The sequence below is a fragment of the Aulonocara stuartgranti genome, assembly GCF_965226115.1.
Source record: "Aulonocara stuartgranti genome assembly, chromosome: 3".
Lineage (NCBI taxonomy): Eukaryota > Metazoa > Chordata > Actinopteri > Cichliformes > Cichlidae > Aulonocara > Aulonocara stuartgranti.
In genome coordinates, this window is record NC_138941.1 from 6,404,196 (window position 1) to 6,417,544 (window position 13,349).

Genomic DNA, 13,349 nt, shown 5'->3' on the forward strand with positions numbered 1-13,349 from the left:
TAAAAGCTCTGCCACACTGATCACAGCTGTACGCTTTAACTCCACTGTGGATGAGTTGGTGTTGTTTTAGGGAACCCTTCAAGGAAAAAGACTTTCCACACAAGTCACAGCTGAACGGTCTCTCTCCAGTGTGGATGACCTGATGCTGTTTTAGTGAAGCCTTCAGAGTAAACTCCATCCCACACTCATCACAGCTGTATGCCTTAATTCCAGAGTGGGTAACTAGATGACTCTGTAAGCTGCTACTGTGAGTAAAAGCTCTGCCACACTGATCACAGCTGTACGCTTTAACTCCACTGTGGATGAGTTGGTGTTGTTTTAGGGAACCCTTCAAGGAAAAAGACTTTCCACACAAGTCACAGCTGAACGGTCTCTCTCCAGTGTGGATGACCTGATGCTGTTTTAGTGAAGCCTTCAGAGTAAACTCCATCCCACACTCATCACAGCTGTATGCCTTAATTCCAGAGTGGGTAACTAGATGACTCTGTAAGTGGCTACTGTGAGTAAAAGCTCTGCCACACTCGTCACAGCTGTATGCCTTAATTCCAGAGTGGGTAACTAGATGCCTCTGTAAGCTGCTACTGTGAGTAAAAGCTCTGCCACACTGATCACAGCTGTACGCTTTAACTCCACTGTGGACGAGTTGGTGTTGTTTTAGGTAACCCTTCAAGGAAAAAGACTTTCCACACTCGTCACAGCTGTATGCCTTAATTCCAGAGTGGGTAACTAGATGCTTCTGTAAGGTGCTACTGTCAGTAAAAGCTCTGCCACACTGATCACAGCTGTACGCCTTAATTCCAGAGTGGGTAACTAGATGACTCTGTAAGTGGCTACTGTGAGTAAAAGCTCTGCCACACTGATCACAGCTGTACGCTTTAACTCCACTATGGATGAGTTGGTGTGTTTTTAGGGAACCCTTCAAGGAAAAAGACTTTCCACACAAGTCACAGCTGAACGGTCTCTCTCCAGTGTGGATGACCTGATGCCGTTTTAGTTTAGCCCTCACAGTAAAACCCTTCCCACACTCGTCACAGGTGTGTTTTTTCTCTCCCTTTCTTCTGTGAGGTTTGTCGGCCTCCTGAGAGCGCTGACTTCTGGCTCCATGTTGGTCCTGCAGTGACAGAGATACAAACAGAGGCAGTGAGTGAAATGCAGTCGTGGAACAAACTCAACCTTCAAACTCCATTAACACTAGTTTTAAACCTGAAGGTGGAGCGTGGCACCAAACACCTTAAAGGTCTCTTATCCCCACCTGCTGGTAGTTCTAACACATTACATCCAACCTGCTGTTAAAGATAATTCATGACTGTTCAAACACTAAAATCACACACACACACACACACACACACACACACACACACACACACACACACACACACACACACACACACACACACACACACACACACTTTTATAATTTAGATTATTTTGTTGTTTCCTATTACATATTTCTATAATTTGTATAGATTTATACAGAATTATTCAGTGATAATAAATCCTATGTTTGTTTATTCTAAAGGAACCCCGTTAGCTTCCACAACAGATGTTGCTCGTCTTCCGTCAAGTACTCACATAAAATATTACACAATAAAGTGGATTCAAGATATCCACATAATTTCACTCTTACATCCACAGTGAGGTTTCACAATTGTTCAAATATAAGCAATCAATAATAATAATAATAATATCAATAACATTGAGGCACATTACACAAGTTTCAAAAACAAATCATGTCTTACAATATTTACAACAACTAAAAGCTCTGTAAATCGGCTTTTAAGTGTTCATTGAAGTTTTGAATAATTCTCTAATTTTTTAAGGCAACTTATTCCACTTAAAAGTTGCTCTAAATGTAACAGTTTTACAAAACGTTACTTTTAACTCGAGCATTTACTAAATTGCAGCTTGTTGAAAACTGTGTAATATGATGATGTATTTCATCTGGATACTGCAGCTGAGCAGAATAAATGTGGTGTGTTTAACAGAATTGCTTTCTTTAGAACTACAAGTAAGCCATAGAATATTTTAGCCTGTACAGGAAGCCAAGAAAGGTTATTATGCATTTGATCAATATTAGTATAGTATGAACATCTTCACACTAATCTGGACGCCTTATTCTGGACTAACTGAAGTCTGTTAAGATCTGTCTTATTAGCTGCTGACCAAATGATTGAACAATACTCCAGATGAGACATTACTAGTGCATTAATGACATCTTTCATAATGAAGAAGTGATACACAAAGAGCATTTCATAGCCATAGCTATGCCTTGTCGGCAGAGTTATGTGACATTAGTGATGTTTGTACTTTCAGCGTTAACTTGGTTTTAAAGCCTTTAAAATATACGCCGTTCAATAGTCGACCTTAATCTGACAGAGAATGTGATGATTTTGTGGATAATTAAAGTCAGTCATATATCCACAAACACAACAAGCTGAAAGTCAGTGATGCTGCTCGGTTTGCAGTCCTGAACATCACGGCACAAGCAGGATTCACTGCACTGTTAATGTTAGCTGTGTTATATTGCTGCCTCTGTTCGGTGGTGTCGAGCCAAACGCACTTTAACGTGTGTTTGAACGAGCTGACGGTTCACTCGTTAAGCTGAAAGAAAGATGCTTTAATCACAGCAGTCACACATGTGTCCACTGCACCATCTGGAACTCTTCTTGTTTACACTCGTAATAACACAAACACTAAATCCTGCTTCTCTGGTGCTGTTGTGTAGCAGTGTGTACACCTGAGACTGTCACCTGTCTGTCTGTCCTGCACTCTCTCTCTGTTTCTTTCTCTCTGATTGTGGAATAAAAGTATGAACATGTGTTTATAAGTTACACTTGTGTTTGAATCCTGCAGCTTATCACACATTTGATTTCCATGTGTGACGACTGCAAGTGTCCAGAGTGAGGACAGACTGAGGGAGCCACTGCTGCACATCATCTGTGAGGCTTTGCAGCCCTGATGATCCACCAGGACAAACTCAGCAGTGTGTGAGGAAGAGGAGGAGGAAGAGCCAGCAGCAGCTGACAGATGGAGAGAATAGACAGACTGTTCCCTGTTTGTGAAGGACTGCTAGGAAAGTTTAACATAACTGTCTGTGCTGAATCAGTCTTATTAGGTAATGTTCAAATAATGTGATCATCCCAGTGTTTTCAGTGTGGGAGAAAGTACTCAGAGTACTCAGGGCCTTCAAGTTACACACTATGAAAGGCAGCAACAAGTTTAATGTTCAGAAACCTAAAGTCTGTATCAGCAGCAGGATGGAGCTAAAAATAAATGTTGGTTTCAGTTCTATGAAGCTTTGAGTGTTTTGGATCAGCAGCTGCTGTGTTTGTTGCATCATATTGCTGTAACTGTTTATATGCTTTATATATTCTGAGCTAAGTTGATCTATAGTGTTACATGATACACTCTCAGAAAGTACATTACTGGTGTTTAAAAGTCCAGAAATGCCCCTTTAAAGGTTCAATCTGAAATAAAGTACAAATCTGTATTATAAAAACTTAAGCAGCAACTTCTCCAGCTTCCAATATTTATGCAATTCTCAAACCTTTTGGCCACGACTGTATAACCTCTTCTGAAGTTTAGTGGATATTATACATGGTTATGCTCAGGATGTGTCGGCCAGTTTCCACTGGAAACGCCTTTTGGTTAAACTGTCAGCGAGGAATTTGCATTTGCACTGTTACATTTTTATATAACTTTAATGTACATAAACAACAGCTGCTTGTTTCAGTGAAAATACATTGATGGGTTTTTAATAAAGTTGTGCAGCTGTAAAGTATTTTGTCTGCTGTCAATTCTATCGTCAGCTACATCGTTATGGCAAATGTTCAAATGTATATGGTGATAAATATCTTTGGTCATATGGTCCTGCTCTGTCTGTCACCTTCTGTGTTGAGCTCATTGTTTCCTCTGTAGTGGCTGAGCTGAGTCCAAGTAGCTGAAAATGTTCCTCTGCTGCTCCGTCAGACTCTCCTCCTCCTGCTGATCAGCTGGGACACAAAACAGATCTTTGTTAGGCTCCACACTGCACTGAAGAGTCAAAGTGTCTCATATGTTCATCTGACAAGTAAAAGAACACATTTTTGTTTCCCGAGGTGGGCAACTTGTTGGAAACAAACACAAAAGGTTTGAGCACTGATACCTGCCATTGCTGGCATTGAAAGATGCAACGCCAGCAATGTGGATTGGTTTGAGTCTTGACAATCCACATTGCTGGCATCTTTCAATATGTTTGAATGCACCAGTGTAAGTGCAGCCACTCAGACTCAATGTGTTCATAGAAACAGGTGCACATGTGTCACGAGTTCATCCAGCAGTAGCTATGGCTCTTGGCCACAGGGGGCAGCAGTGGACTGACCTGCATTCGAGACTGCTCCAGCTGCTCTGTGACAGTCAGTAGATCTGCTACAAATTGCAGATCATATGCAAGTTTTGGAAATGACATTATAAATATTCCTAACTTAGCCACGGCAGCCATGTTGATGTATTACCTATATTGGCTGAAAATGTTCATTTGCAGAGAAAAGACACAGGCAGACTGTGCTTACAGGACAACAACAACAACAATCTTTATTTATAGAGCACATTTAAAAACCAACGGCATGCCAAAGTGCTTAACATAGAACAAATTAACACAAGTATAATCAGAGTCATAAAAATAAAAGTGTAGAATTATGTTCACAGGAAAAAGCCACCAATAGAAAAAATATAACTATAGCACATAGCTATAGCACAATATAACTGTGCCATCAACACACAATGGGGATAAGACATACACAGCGCAAATAAAAAGCAAGATAGGAAAATTAGTAAAATAAATCACTGCAGACAAGGCCAGCATTTAACCGGTAGAAAACGCAAGATTAAACAAATACGTTTTAAGCCGTGATTTAAAAGATTGAATAGAGTCAGACGCCCGAATGCCAATGGGAAGGTTGTTCCACAACTCTGGTGCGGCCAGGGCAAACGCTCGATCACCTCTAGACTTCAGCCGAGATCTAGGCCGCACCAACAGTAACTGTGAGGATGATCTTAAAGCCCTAGCAGGAACATATAAGCTTAAGAGTTCCTTAAGATAGCTCGGTGCTGTGTTATTAGTGATTTTAAAAGTAAACAGCAGAATTTTAAATTGGATACGGTATTTCACAGGCAACCAGTGCAAATCAGCTAGGACGGGAGTAATGTGGGCAAACTTCTTAGTTTTGGTTAGAATGCCTGCAGCAGCATTTTGGACTGTCTGTAATCTATGGAGGAGGGCAGAGTGGAGTCCAAAATAGAGTGAATTGCAGTAATCCAGCCTCGAAGTTACAAAGGCATGGATGAGTTTTTCCAGGTCTTTATGCGGGATGTACTGCCTGGCCTTAGAAATAAGGCGGAGTTGGTATAAACTCGATCTAACAACAGCAGACACTTGTCTATCAAGTTTAAATGAGCTGTCAAGTAACACGCCCAAATTCCTAACAGTGTCGGAAAAGGAGCTAGTGAGAAAACCAAAAGCATCACGAAGTTTGGCACGAAGGACGTCACTGCCAAAGACCACAATTTCAGTTTTCTTATCATTAAGGATAAGAGTATTTGCCAGGAGCCATTGCCTGACCTCACACATGCACTCTCGAAAACTATTCAAGGACAAAGCTAGGTCATCATTTAACTCAAAGTAGATCTGAATGTCATCAGCATAATAATGAAAAGCGATGTGATATTTCTCAAAGATAGCGCTTAATGGAAGCATGTACAATGAGAACAGAGTAGGGCCTAACACAGATCCCTGAGGGACACCACAACAGACAGGTACAGCGGAGGAAGAGGAAGTGGCCAAGTGAACCGAGGAGAGCCGATTGGACAAGTATGATTTAAACCAATCCAAGGCAACACCCTTGATGCCTACAGCGTGCTCAAGTCTCGCCAATAGGATTTTATGATCAACCATATCGAAAGCCGACGATAAATCCAATAGCACTAGGACCGAGGAGCGCCCATTATCAGCCATTAGTAGAAGGTCATTGAGAACTCGGAGCAGCGCTGACTCAGTGCTATGATGTGGTTTGAAGGCCGATTGGAATTTATCATTAATGCTATTCTCATCCAGGTAGGCCTGGAGTTGAAGCAACACTATCTTCTCAAGAATTTTGGCCAAGAACGGAAGCTTGGAAATCGGCCTATAGTTCGCATAATCATTATAATCGAGGTTCCTTTTTTTAAGAACAGGCTGAATTATAGCATGTTTAAAGGCTGATGGTACGCAACCAGAGAGCAAAGAAGAGTTCAAAAGGGACAATATACTAGGTCCAATTGCACTGAAACAGTCCTTAACTATACAAGATGGAAGAACATCATATACGAGATTAGTATTGTTCAGTTGTTCAACCAGACGCTTAAGAGTAGGGAGTGAAACGGGTTCAAACTGATAGAAGGAAGAGGAACAGTCAGGGGTAAACGCAGGGCCTGTCATTAAAGGAAGAGCAGATTTAAGAGATGAGACTTTATCTAAAAGATAATTTAAAAATTGTTCGCAAAGAACCGTGGAGCACGGCAGCGGCATAGTGGGGCAGGGGTTGACCACAGAGTTAAAAATTTTAAATAAAATTCGAGGATTGTTACCATTGGTAGAGATAATTTTTGAAAGAAAAGCTGCTTTAGCCATTTTGGCAGCAGTTTGAAACTTCAAGCGACTAGTACGTAGGATGTCGTAAGATGCCTGGAGTTTATCTTTCCTCCACCTTCTCTCATCCCGCCGACACGCACGTCGTAGAGCGCGAACAGAGTCACTTAACCAACATTGTGAGTAAGTTCTGGGGCGCTTCATTTTAATAGGTGCCACAGTGTCGAGGATGGAGGAACATGTAGTTAACAGGGTATTGGCAAAATTCTCAACCATATGAGGGGTAAGACAATCTGACGTAATAGATGCAGAATACACAAAAGAAGCAGAGAATTTCACCACAGCATCAGCATTAACAGTACGCACATCACATAATAACGTTACATGTTATTATGTGATGTTACTGAAATCATCATGAATAACAGGAGTGGTGATTCCTGTAACTTTGTGTATATAATTTGGCATTTCTTACTGATGTAGGCCAAAAATAAATACATAAACTGAGCACCTGATGGCTTTGAACTTTTGTTGTCCATCTTCCATTGGTTTGAATTTTGCGCTCCAGTACAAACACAAATCCCCCAACCCGAGGATCAGCACAATTAACCTAACAGACCTACACCTTAGTTCACAGATTCACTTTGTCTAAGGTTGATTTCTGGGATTTCACACAACCCAGGATTCAGATCGTGAATCCATGATGGGCTTGGATTTACATCATTATAAATGAAATGTGCTCTACTTGGAAGCAGCCGGCCCCGCCCCTTTTGACGGGTTGTGTGAGACTTTAAATCATCAAACTGTAAATTATAAATTTTAATTGTTATTGATCCTTTACCCCGAGTCCTAAAGTGTAGATTTATTTTCTTACTCTTCTTATATTTATTGTTTGTTTACTTGCACCGCTGTAACTGCAGCCTCGTCGTCTCGTCTCTCTATATGCTGGACTGTCTGTAGCGGAGATGACAATAAAGTTTACTTTGACTTCAGCAGCGCGCAGGCGCACCGAGGGCTCTCGCGCTCACTTTATATAATTTAGAAAAAACATCGGTGCAGATTATAAGTCTGTATCATAATATCTGTTTGTTGTTTTTATTTTGTTTTGCGAGTTGGTTATTAGATGCCGCTCCAGCCAGCCAGAGACTCCCCGCCATAATAAACTACGTATTCTCTTATTGCTGTTACCAAGTTCCTGTGAAAAGCAGATTTTTCCCACTGCTGACTCAGCTGGATCAGGGAGAGTGACTGAGGCAGATATTGAGCTGTCAGTGTTTTTATATAACATTAAAGTCCCTGAGGGTATGGCACCAAGCACCATTGAGAATTCCCCAACACTGTTTGACAAGTTTGATGAGCATCTTGACTTTTGGTCTTTGGATGTTAACAGTCCTGGATATGTGACTTCTTGTTTAACAGAAATGTTACAGAGAGCATTTGCAGTGCAGCCTTTAATTGCTAGTAATTCACATTTTTTTTAGATTTCGACATAAAGCAGATGCCTCAGAGAAATCACTAATAACACTAAGGGCTGGACGGATTTGATTTGCATTCTTCAAGAAGAGTGTGGTGTCATCAGCTAGCTGGCTGATGATGAGCTCCTTATCAGCTGTGCTGATTCCTGGTATAACAGGTCAAATCTCGGGGTGGAGTCTTAATCATTTTAATTGAGCTATTGCCATTCGTGTACAAGGTTTTGATAGCTTTACAGAAAAATGCCAAATTTTTCCAAAGAGTGGAAAATAAATTGATGTTCAATTGTATCAAAAGCCTTTTAAAAATCCAGGAAGAGAATGAAGCTATAGTCAGATACCAAATCAGAGTAATCAAGTAGATCTAAAACCAGTCTCATGTTCTTAGAAAGGTGTCTGTTTCTCATAAAGCCTGATTGTGTCTCATCGATAATTGTGTCCAAGAACTCTTTCATTCTGTTAGCAAGTACTAAAGCCATAATCTCATAGTCATCATTGAGCAGACAGATGGGTCTCCAATTGTCAATAAGAAGTAAGTCTTTGTTTGGCTTTGGAATAAGTGTTATGAGACCCTGAGTAAGAGTAGGAGGGAGGATGTTATTCTCTACACTTCCTATGAAAAGCTGCAGTAAGAACGGAGCCAGGAGATTAGAAAATGATTCATAAAACTCTGCAGTCAAACCATCTGTGCCGGGAGATTTGTTGGCCTTAAGTGCAGAAATAGGATTACAAACGTCCTCCACAGTCAGAGGGCTGTCACAGTGACTTCTATCTTCCACAACAATAGTTTTTAGGTTTTTAATATTATTGAGAAACAGCGTTGAGACATATATATATATATTCTACTTTTCTAAATGATTGACTATTTCAATGGAGAACCTAAATGACACGGACCCGTGTTTGTTATTACATATCTCTATTTTGAATGTGACAAGTCTATCATTGCCTGTTATTCATAGGTATTAACAGAGTTTTTGGCCTTTTTTTCCTCTATAACAGTTAATTGACTCTTTACAGTGGCCTGCTATGGTTAATAATAACATGTTCAGTCGTGAGTGAAATCAAAGCTTTTCTTCACTTTAGCATTTAACATTCCCAACAATATAATGTGATACCTTAATTAAAACACAGCTAATAAAACACAATTTTCTTAATGCAAACATCAGTGACTCAACATTAGCAACCAAAGGGTTCAGTCTGCAGCTCACACTCATGTGAAGCTACAGCCTCCCCCTTTAGTCTCTGTCATCCTTCTGCTCCTGCACAAACAAAGCAAGACAAAACCTCCACCCTTCTTCTACAGGCTGGGTGAATTGTTGTGGACATTCACTAATCCTAAAGTCGGCACCGTTTTTCTCTCAGTATCAAGTCAGTTAAACTTTTAGTCGTCAGTCCGTCACAGTCCAGTCACATGCATACATCCACACACATTCATACCAGATATTGCTGATAATGGAGTCTCACGCGCAGCCTATTCGAGCCTCCATCACCAGCAAGATGATGTCATCATTTTAAAGGAAAACAGCTCCTTGTTTTTGGACTGGATTGACTCACTGCAATCCTTTTAGGCTCAGGACTTCTCATGTGATCAATGTCACATATAAGTGAATTTCTCCCAAGCCCATTATAATCATGGAGAAAAACACTTTGCCACTGTTTCCAGTAAGAATATTTTATAGCGCTTTAAAGTTCAACCTCTCAGGTCTGGATTAAAGAGCTGATTTGTTAAATCGGGAACTCACAAAATACCAAAATATCACCAGCGGTGGATCACACCTCTCAGATGTTCTTATCTCAGTGCACTGTAACAAAAGCACAAACAAACGCAACCAATAAAATACTAATAAAGTAACAAATACTGGGGCCCATTGCAAACATGTCCAAGCATAAAACCATCTTTCTCTCTCTTAGAGAAAGAAAACAATCCAAACCTCACTGATAAAATCAACCTAGTGTCAAGCAAAACCCAAAAATCAACCAAAACTTCACCAGAAAGTTTTCCTCCCTCCCGGGACAATATTGTGCAGGAATACAGGCACCGTAACTCCTTTTGCACTGACAAAAACATGTTGGATTTACTTGATTCAATAGTGGACACTGGTTGCACACAAAGGTTTTGCTTTGGCAGAAACTTAAACAACTGAGTTAAATCAACACAACCTTTTCATATTCAGTAAAGCTGCATGTTGTGTTCATAAAACACGATTGAAACATGTTCAGATGGAGTAAGTTGAGCTCCTGGAACATTTTAATCCTTCAATTGAAATTGAATGGGTCTACAACAACTACCATCCTCCTATCTCTATCCTGGTTGCAGCAGGGCTGGGAAATAACCCTGAAGTGATAGGTTACCAGGCAGGGTACACCCTGGACAGCTCACCAGTCTATCAGATAGAAACACACAGCCGTTTACATTCATGGATAATTTAGCCCAGGACCTTCTTACTGTGGAGCAACAGCACTAACCAGCATGCCAACAATGGAGGAAATACAGGAAAGCTATGATTTCCTGTATTTGAGGCAGAATTCTTTTGTTCTTGCCCTTGACAGGTTAATCCACAATAAATAGCAACAGCATGCATGTGGTGTGTGTGTGGTTGTCTGCCTCTTATAACTCCAGTGATTTTCCTGTAGTTTGAAATCTTATGCGGTGTTGACACAATAATTTGTTGTAAACCAGGAAATTCCCAACTGTGGTAGAAAGCACAGCTTAGCCTTAGCAAATGTTCAAAGAAAAGTCGTCACTTCCTGATTTCTGCTTCACTGATAAATATTGTCACACTGGGGTTTTTGCAAATGATATCAGTGAGCACTGTGTGGCAGCTGGAGTCAGACAACTGAAGCTCCCACAATCAAGACCACAAACAGCTTTCAAAGGAGATTTGAAGCTTTTCTGGCAGCAAGCTTCATGATTTATGGGACTGGAACTGGAACAGAAACTACCTGATCACCAATGGTGAGCTGGCATGGAATTATTTTTATGACATTTTATCAAAGTTATAAATAAGCATGCCCATTAACACATAGTGAGTGAGCATGTTGTCTTCCCACGCAGTGAACAGCGGATGCTAATGTTTTTGTCACTTTTTACAGAGTCAAACTCAAAGTAAGGTCAGTGCTTCCACGCTTTAAACGCTGCACGCTCACACTCTCTCCACACTCGATAGATTATCCATTGTTCATCTGCACACAGCTGCGGTTTTAGTAACGCAGTAACGCAGCGTGCTTACGGGAAAGTAACAGTAATCTAATTACCTTTGTTGCAATAGTAATCCCTCACTTTACTCGTTTCTTGAAAAAAGTAATCGGATTACTGCCCATCTCTGGTTGGAGCTGTGCACTTGTGGGTTCCACCTTGTGTACACGTTTATCTTTGCTGTGTGTACTTGTACCTCTGAGTGGAAGCTGAACTCTTGAGTTCGAGTATCGAAGCATCAGCTGTGACGTTAAAGTCCAAACAGCTCGTTCATTTGACGTGCAAATGCACGAAGGTAACGCCGTTTTCATGTGGATGTGTCACTGAGACACTTTCCACATCCACAGCTCACAAAATGGGAAAACTATAGAAGTATAACAATGAAGAAGTTACTATGTTACGGGTCCCAAGGATGAAGACCTCGATGACAAATATGTTACCTGTAAAAGCAGGTGAAGAGCAGAGTAAGGAAGACACGATGCGTCTCTGCTTTCCTCCAGAACGTGTCTGAGTCTGATTTATTTCACACAAATAAATGCTATAAAACACTAAACATGAGCTTTCAATATACTGTTCAGCTGGTTCCTCATTCACATCAATGACATTTACTTATTTCACAACATCAGTGAAATATTCTCTTTTTAACTGGTTCAGTTTCTCAAGTTCACACTTCTTTCCATAACAGCTACATCCTTTTATCATATCAATAAACACATCACATTGTCTTCTGCAGTGTCTTACTGGCTAAACAGTTCTATTCAATAACAGCATTGGTAAATACATTACATTTGTTCCCTCCAGTAATTTACTGGCAAAATCACTATTTAGTGCATCATGAAACACAGCTTGTTGAATCAACCCATGAATGCCTCTGTTAGCTACACAGAGTTGCTCAGAGTGCTTGTGTTACACTAGCTAATCTACTCAGTCACTTTAACAGAACTATTAACATTCACATCTCACAGAACTGATTTGATTGGAGCATTACAACACGTTTGCACAGAGCATAGGAGCGCACTGACTCTGCTTCACGAGCGCTCCACCTAACGAGCGGGCTCGCGGTGCGGTCGCGCGGGACACTCCTCTGGTTTTCTCCCGTGTTTACATATAAATAACTTTGGCGGACCGCCTTAACTCTCCCATTCACATTAACCTGGGTAACCATGGTGACAATAAACAACATTTTCGGTGCGAGCACCGTGTACCGACCTGTAAAAGCAGGTGAAGAGCAGAGTAAGGAAGACACGATGCGTCTCTGCTTTCCTCCAGAACGTGTCTGAGGAAGCAGCGGAAGGTGGGCTCCACTTACTGCTCCCCGAAACCCCGGAGCAAGCACCAAAGTTCCGCCCTCACTGCTTTCTAACATAAAATGAATCCCTGTTACATGGATTTTCTATCCTCTTAAAGAAACTGAAAATAAATACATATAGCAATGAAAAATGTCCCGTTACATGAGTGTTTTACACAAAATAATATTCATGTGGTCATTCCCTCACAGGGGTGCCACAACTACACTGCTGTTTTGACAGAGACACAGTGTGTTTATCTAACTTGGCTGAAGCCAAAGTTCTCCAGACAAATTCAGTCTGTTTCTGCCAAGTGTGAACTCACTGGATGAGCGCCAGATACACAGAATCAAAAAGGGATAAATTACTTTTCTTATGTCATGTTCCCGTCACAAACTGGCTCAAGGAGAGGGGAAGCAGGAGTCCACAGATGAAATGTTCCTATAAATAAAGTGGAATTTATTCAAACTTTACCAAAACTTCAACACATCAAATACAAGCAGTTCAGCAGGGAGTGGATGTGTGTTGCATGTGCCAGGTGGATGCAGAGAGAGGCCAGGGCCACGTTCAAACCTGAACACGCTGCACAGTGTTTTGTTCCATTTGTTAGGGATGAATGAAATGCTTCCTTGAAAGGATGTGTGCAGTCACCAGTGGGCGTGGAAGCATGTGCGCCCTCATTTGGTGGGTGTGCAAGAAAAGTCATCCTGTCACACAGCAATGCCTACATAAATCACACCACTCTGCTTAAAATAATAATGTTTAGTGAAGCAGGTGAAGCAAAGGGCTGCTTT

At 40.9% G+C, this 13,349-nt stretch overlaps 1 long non-coding RNA gene across 1 annotated transcript; it reads right to left on the bottom strand.

Moving 5' to 3' along the window:
• Window positions 1–752: 752 nt before the first annotated feature.
• On the bottom strand, window positions 753–11,979 carry LOC309702486. Its single transcript, XR_014275546.1, has 3 exons — window positions 11,710–11,979; window positions 3,887–3,992; window positions 753–1,111 (listed from the first exon to the last, which is right to left on the bottom strand). It is a non-coding gene; the product is annotated as an uncharacterized lncRNA (long non-coding RNA).
• Window positions 11,980–13,349: the final 1,370 nt, after the last annotated feature.